At 46.6% G+C, this 9,330-nt stretch overlaps 1 pseudogene; it reads left to right on the plus strand.

The window, feature by feature from the left end:
• Nucleotides 1-1,187: 1,187 nt before the first annotated feature.
• Nucleotides 1,188-6,187, plus strand: LOC120939958 (annotated as a pseudogene).
• The last annotated feature ends 3,143 nt before the right edge of the window (nucleotides 6,188-9,330 follow it).

Consider the following 9,330-nt stretch of genomic DNA (forward strand, 5'->3'; position numbering starts at 1 on the left):
GTATGATCTGGAGGGGCGGAGCTGCCGCCCAGAGTTGTGAGGGAAGAGGCAAAACGTCCTACGAGTTGCCAGCAAGCCAGCCCAGCATTGCCTGTCGGCCCAGAGGTGCTCAGCATTGCCTGTCAGCAATCCCAGTGTTGCTTAGAGGTGCCGCCAGCCCAGAGCTGTTCACCAGCCACAGTCTGCATAAATGTAAGTACCGTACGCCCCCCCTGCTATTGGCCCTGACCCCCCACTACCAGCCCTGGACCCACATCATAGCCCCTGACCCCCCCCACTGTTATTTTCATTGTTACAGGTACCTATCGTGCCTGCCAGCCCAGAGGTGCCCGCCAGCCAGCACCAAGGCCCAGAGGTGCCTGCCAGCCAGCACCAAGGCCCAGAGGTACCCACCAGCCAGCACCAAGGCCCAGAGGTGCCTGCCAGCCAGCATCAAGGCCCATAGGTGCCTGCCAGCCAGTACCAAGGCCCAGAGGTGCCTGCCAGCCAGCATCAAGGCCCATAGGTGCCTGCTAGCCAGTACCAAGGCCCAGAGGTACCCACCAGCCAGCACCAAGGCCCAGAGGTGCCTGCCAGCCAGCATCAAGGCCCATAGGTGCCTGACAGCCAGTACCAAGGCCCAGAGGTACCCACCAGCCAGCACCAAGGCCCAGAGGTGCCTGCCAGCCAGCATCAAGGCCCATAGGTGCCTGCTAGCCAGTACCAAGGCCCAGAGGTACCCACCAGCCAGCACCAAGGCCCAGAGGTGCCTGCCAGCCAGCACCAAGGCCCAGAGGTACCCACCAGCCAGCACCAAGGCCCAGAGGTGCCTGCCAGCCAGCATCAAGGCCCATAGGTGCCTGACAGCCAGTACCAAGGCCCAGAGGTACCCACCAGCCAGCACCAAGGCCCAGAGGTGCCTGCCAGGCAGCACCAAGGCCCAGAGGTGCCTGCCAGCCAGCATCAAGGCCCATAGGTGCTGCCAGCCAGCACCAAGGCCCAGAGGTACCCACCAGCCAGCACCAAGGCCCATAGGTGCCTGCCAGCCAGCACCAAGGCCCAGAGGTGCCTGCCAGCCAGCACCAAGGCCCAGAGGTGCCTGCCAGCCAGCATCAAGGCCCATAGGTGCCTGCCAGCCAGTACCAAGGCCCAGAGGTACCCACCAGCCAGCACCAAGGCCCATAGGTGCCTGCCAGCCAGTACCAAGGCCCAGAGGTGCCCGCCAGCCAGCACCAAGACCCAGAGGTGCCAGCCCAGCATTGCCCAGAGGTGTCCGCCAGCCAGCCCAGCATTGCTTGCCAGGTACGCATTGAATAATGGCAGATAGTACCAAACAAAGCCGTAAATCAATTACCTTGGATATGAAGGCTAAAATGATTAAAGCGGTTGTAAACCCTCCTATCTTTTTCAGCCAAGGAAGCTGCCATCTTGGCCTTTGTTCAATCTTCAACTGCCATGAAGCTGCACATGTGATCAGTTATGACACCAGCCATTGGATGGTTTGACAGTTTGGTTGAGAGCACAACCAATGTGCAGTTAGCATTCCCGGCATGCCGGGAATGTTACCAGTTTTTTTAAGTGTTACATCGATGGGTTTACAACCGCTTTAAGTTGTATGATGAAGGTGCAACTCAAGCTGAAATAGGCTGAAGGCTAGGCTACACTCGGACTACAGTTAACACCGTCATAAAAAACAGAGAAAAACTTCTTGCAGAAATTAAGAGTGCTACACCTGTTAACACAACAACAATTCGAAAAAGGGATAGCATTGTTGCAGACATGGAGAGACTCTTAATACTTTGGATAGAAAATCAGACTACACGTCATGTTCCTGTCAACCAGGCAATTATACAAACTAGGGTGCCGTGACGTCATCGCGTTCCGTCCTGAACGCCGGCTGTGTTTTTTCTGATCGAGTAGCGAGAAGCATCGGAACAGCAGAGCGGAGGCGCTTCTCCAATCCACCACCTCATGCCTAAATTCACTGCATAATTGTAAGTGCATTATCTATTAAACCTTTCTCCTTGTTAAACGTTATACGCTATGAGAGATCTTCTTTTCTTGTCGTTTACGTTATCCTGGATCATATGCTGAGTTCCTGAGTCTCACTGAGATTATCTAGACGGACAGGGTATTGGGAGACCATACTTCCCACAGGCTCCATGAGACTGATGCAAAGCAGTCTTTCCCTTCGGTAAGCAGGCAATCTTATCACACGGGTGTCCTGTTGAAATCTATCTCACTAAGGCTGCATTCACATCTAGGCGGACGAAATCGCGGCGTTTTGTCGCCGCAAATCGCGGTAAAAATAGCGGCGTTTTGTACCGCGATTTGCGGCGACAAAACGCCGGTATTGTCCGCCTAGATGTGCCCCAAGATGACCCCCTCTATGGAGATGATTCCCATCTCCTAGCCGAACGCTCGAAGACGCCTGAAAAAAAGGTCCGGGACCTTTTTTCACGCGGCAGGCGACAGGCGTCCGGCGTTCGGCGTGGAGATGTGAACCAGGGACATCTGTTTTCAGCCCTCTGGCGGCAGCGGCGTAGCGCTACAGGCGTAAAAACGCCTAGGTGTGAATGCGGGCTAATAGCAACCAGGAGTTCATCACATTGTCTGTACAGCAGCCTTTTTCTCACAAGAAACAATGCTGGATTAAGTCACTTGATTCCTTTACTTCACGGCTTCTGTGGACTTATTTCTTTAATACACCAATTTTTTCTTTTATCTTTCTGGCTCTCAATTTCATTCCAGAAACAAACTTTTTATTTATTAATTTCATTTAATGAATCCTTTATTTATCACTTATTAGCGCTGCACTGTTTTCTGTTTTTATATTTTTCTAAGTTGTTGTACACAATTTTAGTGCTAGCAGCTCACTGTTTATGACCAATTTCAATATCACTTTATGCTAGCGCAGCGTCAGCCTTTTGTTTTTTTTCTATTAATTATACAAACTAAAGCCTTAAGTCTATTCAATGACCTGAAGGCTAAGAAAGATGGGACAGCAAAGGATGCAGAATTTTCTGCAAGCCGTGGATGGTTTGATAGGTTCAAGAAAAGGTCTAACCTACATAACATTAAAATACAAGGAGAGGCAGCTGCTGCAGATCATAAGGCTGCAGAAAGCTATCCAAGCGAGCTTGCCAAAATTATTCAAGATGGAGGCTACTCCATGGATCAGATTTTTAATGTGGATGAGACTGGTCTATTCTGGAAGAAGATGCCTGCAAGAACCTTTATCGCAATACAGGAAAGATCAATGCCAGGCTACAAGCCAGCTAAAGATAGAATAACCCTTCTGTTAGGTGGCAATGCTTCTGGTACCTTAAAGCTAAAGCCTTTGCTAATTTACAGATGGGAAAATCCAAGAGCTTTGAAGAACTACGTTAAAATTAGGCTTCCAGTGCATTGGAGAGCTAACAAAAAAGCATGGGTTACTGCAGCCCTTTTTGAAGATTGGTTTGACACCTGCTTTGTTCCAGAGGTGAAAGCTTATTGCAAGGACAACAATATCCCTTTCCACATTTTGCTGCTTGTTGATAATGCCCCTGGACACCCTCGAACACTAGATGAGCTGAACCCTAACATTTGAGTGCAGTTCCTACCACCAAATACGATCTCACTACTGCAGCCAATGGATCAATGCGTCATTGCCGCCTTCAAGTTAAACTACTTAAAGCGGGGGTTCACCCGTACATAACACTTTTTCCCCATAGATGTATGCTCATTTTGTCTAGGGCAATCGGCTAGTTGTTTTAAAATATGAGCTGTACTTACCGTTTACGAGATGCATCTTCTCCGCCGCTTCCGGGTATGGGCTGCGGGACTGGGCGTTCCTATTTTGATTGACAGTCTTCCGAGAGGCTTCCGACGGTCGCATCCATCGCGTCACGATTTTCCGAAAGAAGCCAAACGTCGGTGCGCAGGCGCAGTATAGAGCTGCACCGACGCTCGGCTTCTTTCGGCTAATAGTGACGCGATGGATGCGACCGTCGGAAGCCTCTCGGAAGACTGTCAATCAAGAAGGAACGCCCGCTCCCGAAGACCCATACCCGGAAGCGACTGAGAAGATGCATCTCGAAAACGGTAAGTACTGCTCATATTTGAACCACTTCCCGACGGCCGTACGAATATGTGCGGCCGCAGGGTGGTTCTAAATCTCTAACAGGACGCATATATGCGTCCTCCGCTCTTCCAGGCCACTAGAGGGTGCGCGAGCACCGCCGCCGGTGAGCGCATGCCCGCCGCATTCCTGAGATGCTGATGCGCGTGCCTGGCGGCCGCGATGTCCGCCAAGCACTCGCGATCGGCGGCTACAGGGACAAGACGTGGAGCTCTGTGTGTAAACACAGAGCTCCACGTCCTGTCAGGGAGAGAGGAGACCGATCTGTGTCTCTTGTACAGAGGGACACAGCATCGGTCACCTCCCCCAGTCACCCCCCTCCCCCCACAGTTAGAACACACCCAGGGAATACATTTAACCCCTTCCATGCCCCCCTAGTGTTAACCCCTTCACTGCCAGTCACATTTATACAGTAATCGGTGCATTTTTATAGCACTGATCGCAGTATAAATGTGAATGGCGCCAAAAATGTGTCAAAAGTGTCCGATGTGTCCGCCATAACGTCGCAGTCCCAATAAAAAATCGCAGATCGCCGCCATTACTAGTAAAAAAAAATTATAATAAAAATGAATAATAATTCTGTCCCCTATTTTGTAAGCGCTATAACTTTTGCGCAAACCAGTCGCTTATTGCGATTTTTTTTTTTTACCAAAAATATGTAGAAGAATTCGTATCGGCCTAAACTGAGAAAAAAAATATTTTAAAAAAATGGGATATTTATTATAGTAACAAGTAAAAAATATTGACTTTTTAAAAAAATTGTCTCTCTTTTTTTGTTTATGGCGCAAAAAATAAAAATCGCAGAGGTGATCAAATACCACCAAAAGAAAGCTCTATTTGTGGGGAAAAAAGGACACCAATTTTGTTTGGGAGCCACGTCGCACGACCGCACAATTGTCAGTTAAAGCGACGCAGTGCCAGAAGCTGAAATTTCACCTGGTCAGGAAGGGGTATACGTGCCCAGTAAGGAAGTGGTTAAAACAACTAGCCGATTCCCCTAGACAAAATGAGCATCAATCTAAGGGGATTGTTTGAAAAAAGTGTTTTATGGGTGAACTCCCACTTTAAAAAGAACATTCAGTAAGTGTATTGCAGCAATAGACAAAGAAGAAGGAGAAGGAGAAGGTAAAGAAGTCCTATCCAAATTCTGGAAAAGCTACAACTGTAAGAGATGCTTGGAATGACATAAAGGAAACCACAATGAAAAGGGCCTGGAAAAAATTATGCCAACAGTTAGTTGATGATTCAGAAGGCTGTGACGATCATGTAGCTACTGCTACTGAAAATATTGTAGATATGGCAAGGCAGTTAGAGCTGGAAGTGGAGCCAGAAGATGTTGCTGAACTGCTTGCGTCCCACACGGAGTCCCTCAGCAATGAAGATCTTCTAGAACTTGAAGAGGAGAGAGAAGAAGATGTGCAGGATGGGGGTTGAGATCATTGATCAGCCTGAAGGTTTAACAACAAAAATTCTCTTTGAAGCTTTCCGTCATCTTGATAGCGCCATGGCTCTATTTGAAAAGCATGATAGGGATTTTGAAAGAAGTTCCAAAGTCAATGCTAACATCTCAGGGGCTTATGCCTGTTACAAAGAAATCTACAGGGAGAAAAAGAGAGCTACACTTCAAACCTCCATAGAAACATACTTTTCTAAAAGTCCATCAGCACGCAGATCATCATCAACTGACAGTCTCCACAGCTCTGACATCACCACCGTGTCCTGCTCCTATTGCTACTTGTAGTACACCCAATTCTCCAGCAAGAAAGCGCCTCATTTTTGAAGACTTGACTTGTGAAACAGAAGATACCTGCATACCTGACAGTCCATTTCCAGCTCTGACATCACCATCAAGTCCTGCTCCTACTCTGATTTCTTCTTGTAGTACACCCATTTCGCCAGCGAGAAAGCGTCGCGCCTTTGAAGATTTGACTAGTGAAACAGAAGATACCTGTATGCCTTCACCCTTCCTACCACAATGAATTATCTCAGCTGCTCTGGCCTTGCAACAACAATGAGATGGGGTAAGCTTACAATTTTTATTTGAATATTGTGTTTATTTTAGTTATCAATGCATTATTCATATCAGTTAAGCTTGTAAATGACTATTGCAATGCAGTGCACACATTTAGAAGTGAAAAAAGGTATTGCTTCACTTTAAGTACATTTTCGCTTTACATACATGCCCCGGTCCCATTGTGTACTTAAAAGCGGGGTATGCCTGTAAATGCATGTAATTAACTCTATGTATTCTTACGCTCCAGTTGAACTAATTGTCCTTCTCTACACACCCCTGAAGAAGGTTATCCCGAAATGCGTCGGGTGTAAAGAAGGTTCTTCTTGTATTTACCTATATGGTGACAATCTTTGGAACTCGGTATTTTAATTTAACCTTCTGAGCGGTATTCCCGTGTGTGTCTCGGGGCGAGATTTTTAGGCTACGATCGGTAACCCCGAGACACACACGGGTTTGCTTCGCTAGATGCAGGAAGAGGTTTCTTACCTTTTTCCCTGCGATCCAGCGATGTCAGCGATGTCTTTCCCCAGTGCACGGCGGCCGGATGTCCGCCCGATGCACTGTGTTCCTCTGATTCCCTTCCCTGCGAGCGTCGCGACGCAGGGGGGCGGAACGGGGGGGGGAACGGCGCGAAATTCAAAAAATATAAATAACACATAGTAAAACACACTGACACAATTGGCTAAAAATTAAAAATAAATTACAGTGACCTTTGATTGCCCCCCAGTGCTTTCCCCAGTGCCCTGTCTGCAGATTGACTGTACCTGTACTGTACCTGTGTCTGCAAACTGCACAGCGATCATGGCAAAGCGCACCTGTACATCAAAATCGCTATGCGACCTGCTGCAAAACAGCGACAGCGATACGGAATCACTTGCGGAGGAGCTGAGTGACAGCGACGCATGGCAAAGTTCGTCATCAGACGCAGAAAGTGATATAAGCGACGATCCTGTGCCCAGCGATGTGCGGACTTGGTGCGCAATTGATTGCGGTGATGACCACGTAGCGCCCCCAAGATTTCCATTTACAGGAGCACCTGGGATAAAAGTGGACGTTGATGACAATCCCCTGGAATACCTCCAACTTTTTCTGACCGCTGAAGTGATCGACAAAATAGTTATTGAGACAAATCGATACCAAGAACAAGAAGCTGCGACTCCTCAGCGATTTTCAAGGCGCAGAAAATGGGAGCCTGTAACCAGCGAGGACATTTGGAAGTTTTTGGGCCTCATTATTTTACAGGGAGTGGTGGGGAAACCCCTGCAAAAATGGTACTGGTCCACGAACAAATTATTGGCCACGCCTTTTTTTGGATCCGTGATGTCGGAGTACAGATTTTCATTGATCATGAAATATTTGCACTTTGCAAATAATGAGGACTTTGATGAGCAGTCTCATCCAGCTCCAAAGCTGAAAAAAATTTGGGAGGTTTACCAGCTTATTTTGCAGAACTTCCAGCGGACCTATATTCCTGAGCGCGACGTTACCATCGATGAAAGTCTCATGGCCTACAAAGGTCGGCTCAGCTGGATACAGTTCATCGCATCAAAGCGAGCTCGCTTTGGTATAAAAACTTTTATGCTGTGTGAATCCAGCTCTGGATATATTTGGAACTCAGTCGTATACACTGGGAAAGGGACCAAGTTCTGCGAGCGATTCAGCGATTTTGGGATGGCAACCGCTTCAGTTCTGTCATTGATGGAGCCCTTGCTCAACCAGGGCTATTGTGTCACCACAGACAATTTTTATACCTCCCCAGAACTGTACGAGTTCCTTATCCAAAATAAGACCGACGCTTATGGAACCGTGAGGCCTAACCGGCGTAACATGCCGTCAGCATTTCCCAGCAAAAGGCTTGGGAAAGGAGAAGTAGCTGCATGGCAAAAAGGGAAAATGTTGGCACTGAAGTGGCGGGACAAAAAAGACGTTTCCCTTATGAGCACAGTCCATAACACCTCGACCGTCATGGTGCATACCAAAGGTGGCAAGGATATTATGAAGCCACAAGTTGTGTTGGACTACAACCACACGATGGGAGGTGTGGACAGGGCTGACCAGGCCATGACTTTTTACCCTGCGATGAGGAAGCAGCAGAAAAAGTACTATAAAAAATTTTTCCGACATCTTGTCGAACAATGTCTCTGGAATTCCTTCATCCTGATGAAAAAAAAAAGTGACAGGCCTATAGCCCATTCAGACTTTGTGTGGAAGGTGGCAGAACAAATCTTTCTGAAGCACCAAACGCCAATGGCGGTAAACCGATCTGGACGTCGGGCTTCTGGTGTAGTGAACCCTGAAAGACTGACCGGTCGTCATTTTTTGGACCACATTCCACCTACTGAAAAAAAAACAGCACCCTCAAGGATGTGTGTGGTTTGCTGCTCCAAACGCGACGAAAACGAAAGAAAAATCCGTAAAGAAACGCGTTTCTATTGTGCCGACTGCAACGTTGGACTTTGCGCTGTACCCTGCTTTAAAATGTTTCATACCCGAGACGTTTACTGAATAATTATTTTGCACCCTTGTTTGACCCCCCAAAAAATCAGAGTATCTGAATATATTATTTGTTAAGATTTATTGAATAAAAAGTATTGTTATTATTAAATTATTACTTGTTATTATTTATTATATTATAATTTATGATTTTGTGTTTCAAACTTCATCATAGTCTACTAGAGACTCTGGTTTGGACAGATTTAGGTGAGTTATTCCTAAGAATTACAGGCCTGCAATCTAAAACGCCAAATTTCCATGCAAAATAATGGTACCGCTTTCAGCACCTTTTTTCAGAAAGAATCATACCGCCAGGGAGGTTAATATTTAAATTTTTTTTGATGAATATGTACAATTGTGAATAAAACCTTATTTACTCTCAATCTCCAGTATATTTTGAAATATTATTAGTGCCTTAAAAGTCCACCCAGGGGAACACCCCTTTTTCTTGAATCTACGCAGTTCGACATGAATATAATTCTTCTTTTTCATAGGAGGTAACTAATGCCCCGTACACACAATGAGATTATCTGGAGAATGATCGTCCGTTTTTTTTTTTTTTTTGCATGCTAATCTCAGATCAAATCTGATGAGTTTACTAAAGTCACGAAAATTCTCGTATGACAGAATAAAAATTCGGAAGTGATGTCATGTGTTGTAATGCATTTGTATTGCATTTTCAAATGACAGCTGTACTGATTAAACGAAAATTGTACGATCT

Source organism: Rana temporaria, chromosome 5 (assembly GCF_905171775.1).
Source record: "Rana temporaria chromosome 5, aRanTem1.1, whole genome shotgun sequence".
NCBI lineage: Eukaryota > Metazoa > Chordata > Amphibia > Anura > Ranidae > Rana > Rana temporaria.